This window comes from Pteropus vampyrus, unplaced genomic scaffold (genome assembly GCF_000151845.1).
Source record: "Pteropus vampyrus isolate Shadow unplaced genomic scaffold, Pvam_2.0 Scaffold63, whole genome shotgun sequence".
Taxonomy (NCBI): Eukaryota; Metazoa; Chordata; class Mammalia; order Chiroptera; family Pteropodidae; genus Pteropus; species Pteropus vampyrus.
Window position 1 is genome coordinate 9,074,339 of NW_011888844.1, and position 7,477 is coordinate 9,081,815.

Sequence of the window (7,477 nt, forward strand, 5' to 3'; positions counted from 1 at the left end):
CTGAGAATCAAATTAACCAAGGAGGTAAAAGACCCGTTCTCAGAAAATGATAAGTCATTGAAAAAAGAAATTGAAGAAAATACAAATAAATGGAAGCATATACCGTTTTCATGGTAGGAAGAATCAACATCATTAAAATGACAATACTACTCAAAACAATCTATAGATTCAATGCAATCCTTATCAAAAGACCAATGGTGTTTTTCAGAGAGCTAGAACAGATGATCCTAAAATTTGGATGGAACCATAAAAGACTCCGAATTGCCACAGCAATCTTGAGAAAGAAGAACAAAGTTAGAGGTATCACAGTACCTGATATCAAATTATACTATAAGGCTACATTAATTAAAACAGCATGGTACTGGCATAAACACAGATACATAGCTCAATGGAACAGAATAGAGAGCTCAGAAATAAATCCTTGCCTATATGCCCATTTAATATATGACAAAAGATAAAAGAATATACAATGGGGTAAAGACGGTCTCTTCAATAAATGGTGCTGGGTAAATTAGACATACACAGAAATAGAACTGGACCACCTTCTTACATTGGTTACAAGAATAGACTCAAAATGGATTAAAGACTTCAATGTAAGACCCCAAACTATAAAACTTTAGAAGAAAACATAAGCAGTAATCTCTCTGATATTGCTACTAGTTATTTCTTTTCAGACATATCTCCTCAGGCAATGGAAACAAATAGGACTACATCAAACTAAAAAAGTTTTTGCACAGCAAAAGAAACCATCAACAAAACAAAAAGTCAACCCACTGACTGAGAGAAGATATTTGCTTATGATACATCTGATAAGAGGTTAATATCTAAAATATATAAAATACTCATACAACTCAACAACAAAAAAGAAACAATCCAATTAAAAAATGAGCAGAAGACCTGAATAGATATTTCTCCAAAGAAGAAATACAGATGGCCAATAGACATATGAAAAGATACTCGAGGTCACTAATCATTAGAGAAATGCAAATTAAAACCACAATAAGATATCATCTCACACCTAGAAAAATAGTTACCATCAATAATTCAAAGAAAAAGTGTTGGCGAGGATGTGGAGATAAGGGAACTCTCATACACTGTTGGTGGGATTGCAAATTGGTGTAGCCGCCATGGAAAAAAGTTTGTAATTTCCTCAAAAAGTAAAAATGGATCTACCTTTTGAGCCAGCAATTGCAATTATGAGTATTTATTCAAGAAAACCGAAACAATAATTCTTAAAAATCTATGCACCTCTATGTTCATGGCAGCACAATTTACAATAGCCAAGCTATGGAAGCAACCTAAATGCCCATCAACAGACAATTGGATAAAGAAGTTATGGTTTCTATATACAATGCAATATTACTCAGCCATTAAAAAAAAAAATGAAATCCTACCATTTCCAATGACATGGATGGACCTAGAGGTTATTATACTGAGTGAAATAAGTCACACAGGGAAAGATAAATACCATATGATTTCACTTATATACAGAATCTAGGGAACAAAAAAAACAAACTAATCAAAACAGACTCACAAATATAGAAGACAATCTGGTGACAGCCAGAGGGAAAGTGGTTTGGGAGGAGGGGCTAGGAGAAAGGGGTAAATGGCTAAAGAAGTACAATAATATTTGATAGATGGTTACGGAGATGGGGAACATAGGATAGGGTGTGCAGTTAACATTAATGTAATGGCTAGGTGGGAAGCCAGAGAGAGAAACAACAATTAGGATGATCATTTTATAAACTATATAAATGTGTAACCAATGTACTGTATACTTGAAACTAATAAAATAAAATTTAAAAAATAATAATAAATTTAACCAAGGAGCTGCAAAATGTAACACTGAAGACAATAAAATATTGGTGAAAGAAATAGCAGAAGAAAAAATAAGAAAATTATTCTATGTTCATGACTTTGAAAAATTAATGTTGTTAAAATATTTATACTATCTAAAGTGAACTACAGATTCAATGGAATTCCTATCCAAATTCAAAAGGCCTTTTTAAATTTTTATGCAACCACAAAAGACTTTGAATAGACAAAAGACCTTGAGGAAGAAGAACAAAGATGGCAGTGTAACATTTCCTGCTATTAAAATATATTTAAAAGCTATAATAATCAAAACACTATGGTACTGGCATAAAAACAGACACATAGAACAATGCAATATAGCTAAGAACCTAGAAATAAACCTACATATATGCAGTAATCTTATATTCAACAATGCCGCCAAGAGTACACAATGGAGAAAAGATAGTCTCTTTAACTAATAGTATTTGGAAAACTGGATACCCCCATGAAAAGAATGAAAGTGGACCCTGATCTTACACCATACACAAAAATCAACTCAAAATGGATTAAAGTCTTAAACATAAGACCCAAACCTCTAAAACTCATAGAAGAAAACATACAGGAAAAGTTCATAACATTGGTCTTCACATTAATTCCATGAATATGACACCAAAAACAGATAAAACAAGAGCAAAATTTGACATCAAACTTAAAACTTTCTGCACAGCAAAGGAAACAATCAACAGAATAAAAAAGGCTACCTATGGAGTGAAAGAAAATATTAACAAGCTATGTATTTGATAAAGGGTTACTTTCCAAGTACCTAAAGAAGCTCTACAACTCAATAGCAAACAAACAAACAAACAAACAAATAAATAAATAAATAAATGAAATAACTGAATTTAAAAATGGGCAAAGGATCTGAATAATTTTTTGTTTTTTTCTAAAGAACACATACAAGTCACCAAGTATATGAAAGAATGCTCAACATCAGTAATAATCAGGGAAATACAGATTAAAACCACAATAAGGTATTATCTCACACTTGTCAGAATGGCTATCATAAAAACAAACACCTTTTTATAAATACATGGAAGGTTGGACCACTTGTACACTGTTGGTGGGACTAAAAAATAGTGCAACCACTATGAAAACTGTATGGATATTTCTCAAAAAATGAAGAGCAGAACTGCCATATGACTAGTAATTCCACTTTGGGACATTTATGCCAAAGAATTAAAATCAGGATCTTGAAATATCTCTGCTCATATTTTCACTGCAGAATTATTCACAATAGCCAAAATGTAAAATAGCTTTATTTCCCACCAACAGATAAATGGACATACATAAAATGGAACATTATTCATCATTATAAAAAAAGAAATTTTGCCATTTGTGAGAATGTGGATGAACCTTAAGAATATTATACTAAATAAAATAAACCAAACACAGAAAGACAAGCAATGAATACTTCCACTTATACGAGGTATTTAAAAATGTCAAACTCACAGAAGCAAAAAATTGAATGGTGTTTGCCAGAGACTAGTAGAACAGGGAAATGGAAAGTTGCTATTCAACATTTATAAAATTTTAGTTATGCAAAGTGAATAATTTCTAGAAACTCAACATATAACATTGTCCATATAGATGTCAATAATGTATTGTAAACTTAAAGTTCTTTTGAGAGTAGATCTCCTATTAAATATACTTACTAAAATATAAATAAACAAACATTTTCTAAATAATCTTGTCTACTATTTACCATAAGCGACCCACCAGATGAGAGCATACAATATTTGTCCTACAAAATTGTTTTCTTGGAGTCACAGATTCATGGAGGGTTAAAAGACTAATTTTGAGGTAAAAACAGTTGAAACATAGAAAGTCTAGAACACATTCTCAGGTCACACAGAGTTACTAGCAGCACATGCTTGAAATTTAAAACCCTGAAGCACTGAATTGTCTTTGCTACGTGGGTAATGTAAATGCAAACTTCAACCTAACAAATGGGACTACATCAAACTAAAGTCAAATAGAAATTTCTAAAAAACATTTTAGAAATATGAAAATTGTAAAAGTGTCTTTGTTTCAACTAACATTGCTAAGTTGAATCTACAAAAAATGAGATATTTTTAGACCTAGGTTTAAAGCATTTTCTCCTCACTTTGTCTTGTCTCCCTGGGGAACTAAAGAAGGTGCTAAAGGCAACCTGATTAATTGAATGTCATTGTAATATTCTGTGCTAACTGAACCAACTGTATTTTTATGACTCCAATGGTTCCTTTTGTTTTACATAAGTACAACCTGTATTTGATCATGTTTTAAGCTTGATAGATTTAATGAATAATATTCTCAATTTATAGAATATGGAGAATTCACTCCAGAGGTTATCAAATCACATTTTCTTAAAATAAAGACTCTATCCTTTAAGAAATCATATTGTCCTCCATGGTCTTGATCTATGGCAGCTGGATTCTGACATATAGCGAAGCATATGTTGCTCAAGGTGGATTTAAGGAATTTCATAATATGGGGGAGTTTAAAGGAAATAAGATAAAATTAAATTTGAACCTAAAACGTGGATAATGTTCCAAGATTCCAAAAGACAGTATGTTGTTAATTAAATATGATCAATATGATAGCTTGAAATCTTAAAAGAAATAAACTCCCTCTGTAAATTCTTGATAACGCCATCTGTGAAAGAGCAATTATAATTAAATGGTAATGTTTAAGAATTATTTTTCTCTTGGGGATTTGTTGCTGTTGTTGTTGTTCTTTACTGGTAAGATAAGACTACTTAAAAAATCCTTGTACGATGCTGTCTCATCTCAGAAGCTAAGCAGGGTAGGGCCTGGTTAGTACTTGGATGGGAGACCACCTAGGAATACCAGGGTCTGTAGGCATTAAAAAAAAAAAAATCCTTGTAAAAATATCTAACGTTACAGACTTTAGAAAATACTTACTGACAAACTCAAGGACAATTTGGTAGGAAACAAAAATATCTAAGGAGAGCCACTTTTATTTTCCCTATCATCTCTTTGCTTGGCTTTATATTTCTGAGCTCTGTGGGTTTATTAAAAATCTGCATAATTGAGTAAATGCATAAAAAAATCACTGAAGCATAGCTATAAATTTGTAAACCAGTTTTAGGTAGAGCGGTGGTTGACTTTGGTAAAGTCAGTATCAATAAAGTATTTAATGAACTTCAATTAGAGCAGATTATATAATTAGAATATGGAACACAAATGTGTCTGAGGTTGACAGAAGGAGTTGATAGAGAATGTAGAGGCAGGGGCAAAGTAAATTTCCAATTGGAAATATTTAATGAAAGTAAAAGCTCATCTCTGATATGTGGGCTATTTTTCATCTGCCCGTATAAGACCCAGGCTGTTTCCGAAAGATATATTGCTAATCCTTGTTTTCAATCCACTTAGTTTATAGATTTTCCTATTTACCTTTTGAGTTCACACTGTTTTTGAAAAGGCTTTCTCTTTAATTGATCAGGGGTACTTGTAACTACATTTGTGTTTTTTAAGATCCTGGTAACTATACCCAATTTCCTATCATCTGCTAATTCAAAACACATCTGTAATTCAACTTGTCACAGAAAGAAAATAAACTTTCTTCCTTTTGGTATCTTAGAGCTGATTAAAAGCTTCTAAAATCTATTTATGGTTTGGACATCTAAAACTAATGCTTCCAATAGAAACTATGCGTAACATAGCTAATTTGAATTTAACTTGCATATAGTTTGTTTTTATAACTAGCATTGAAAGGAATTTTAGCTACAGTATGCTCTCACATATGTCATCTTTAATTCCAAATGTCACCACTGGGGCAATATGAAATCCAGTGTTGCCCCAGGGGCAGGGGGAAAAGGAAGAGGATGGACAGTGGCTTTGTGTTTTGTCCCTCGATTCTTCTCCGCCAACGCAGCAAAGAATTACAGGTTGGCGAGATTTAGAAAATGTAAGATTTATTGAAAGTACATTTTAGAAGGAGACGGGCCATGGTAGGGAAGGCTGCAGCCCTACGGAATTTAGGAGATAAAGAAATAAGATAGTATGACCCGAAAGGAGGAGTGGGTTTCCAGTCAGGAACGCTATAACCAGCAGAAATGGGAAGGTCTGTTTATATTTGGTCTGTGATGGGAGGGCCTAGATGATCTGTATGTGAGGTCACCTTGACTGGCAATTGGCTGCTGTATAACTTTTTTCCTACTGTGCATGTGCTTGCCCAGAATTCAGTCTGCTATAATTAGATTCATGAACTTCCAGGAATAGTCCTGATATTATAATGATGATATATTGTGGCTGAAATTATGGGCAGTATTTTCTGCACATGCGTTTGTGGCAGGTTTAGCCAGCAGCTTTTATGGACTTTGTGCTCTAGGATTTGGGGTAATATATAACCCTAAAAGAGAGGCATTTCCGGGAGGTCCTTAATGAAGGTCTTCAAGAGAAGTTTCTATGGTTACAGAGCTGAGCCTTGGTACCTGTCACTCATGCCTGCCTAACTACTTAACACAAATACAACCAAATTTGATGTTTTCGTTTGGCATTATACTCTAAAAAAACATTCTAAGGGAAGTATACATTAAAACACATATAATAAGTGTTACAAATAGCAATCAAAGTATTTTTATGATATTGTACTACTGGATTTTGCAAAATCTTTGGTCAACATTATGAAAATCTGCAACTGTTACATAGTAAAACATTATAAAAATCTCTAGGTTAGATTTTTAAACTAAAATATATTTTGTCATCCTGTATTACAGTGTGCTTTGACCCATTAAGTTATAGTGATAAGCTGAAACATGATATTTCACTGTCTGAACTTACATTTCTGTGATAACTAACAAGTTTAAACTATCTTTTAAAAATAGTTAATACTGTCTGTACTTTAGAAAATGACAAAAGCATGACTTTAAGGCATCTCACTTTCTAATTCTGTATTCTATGCCCTCTTTCCCACCCCTGCTTCAGTAACCTTATGCCTGCTCTATCTGGGCAATCCTAGACTCTATTTATTAATCAGAGAAAATGCCTTAATCCATTAGAAGTTAAAATTGTTTTTTTAAATGAATAAATTAGCACTCCAGATTTTGCATTTTTATAAATTAGCATGAAATCTTTCCTCAGTTTCTAATCACCACAGAATGTGCATGAATACATACACACATACAAATGCATTTTCAATTTACAAGACTGATATTTATCTAATATTTTCTATATGCTATGTACTCCTCTAAATATGTTTACATATGTTACATATATTTACTCAGGTATATACTATTAGTATCCCTTTTTACAAATGGAAAACTGGAGTATAAGGATGTAAAATAACTAGTCCAAAAACATTCATTTATTAAGTGATGGAACTAGGATCAAACTAAGGCAGTCTGGTTCAAAAATATAGAAATAGATCATAAGAATAAATTAAAAGAAAATAAGATACAATTGTATAAATTTACTAACATAGGTAGAGAAATAAGATCTAATGTATCGCTCTACTTTAGTAATTTATTTTTTTTCCCCATCAATCTCTCTATTAAGGACACATGTGCTAAAAACTTCTGAGTGCAGAAGTTATTGTTCAGCCCTAAGTTTTAGGTCTTTCTTGATAGTACTCAAACTGGAATTTACCAGAGTAAACCATAGAGTCAGAGAGATGCCAATAT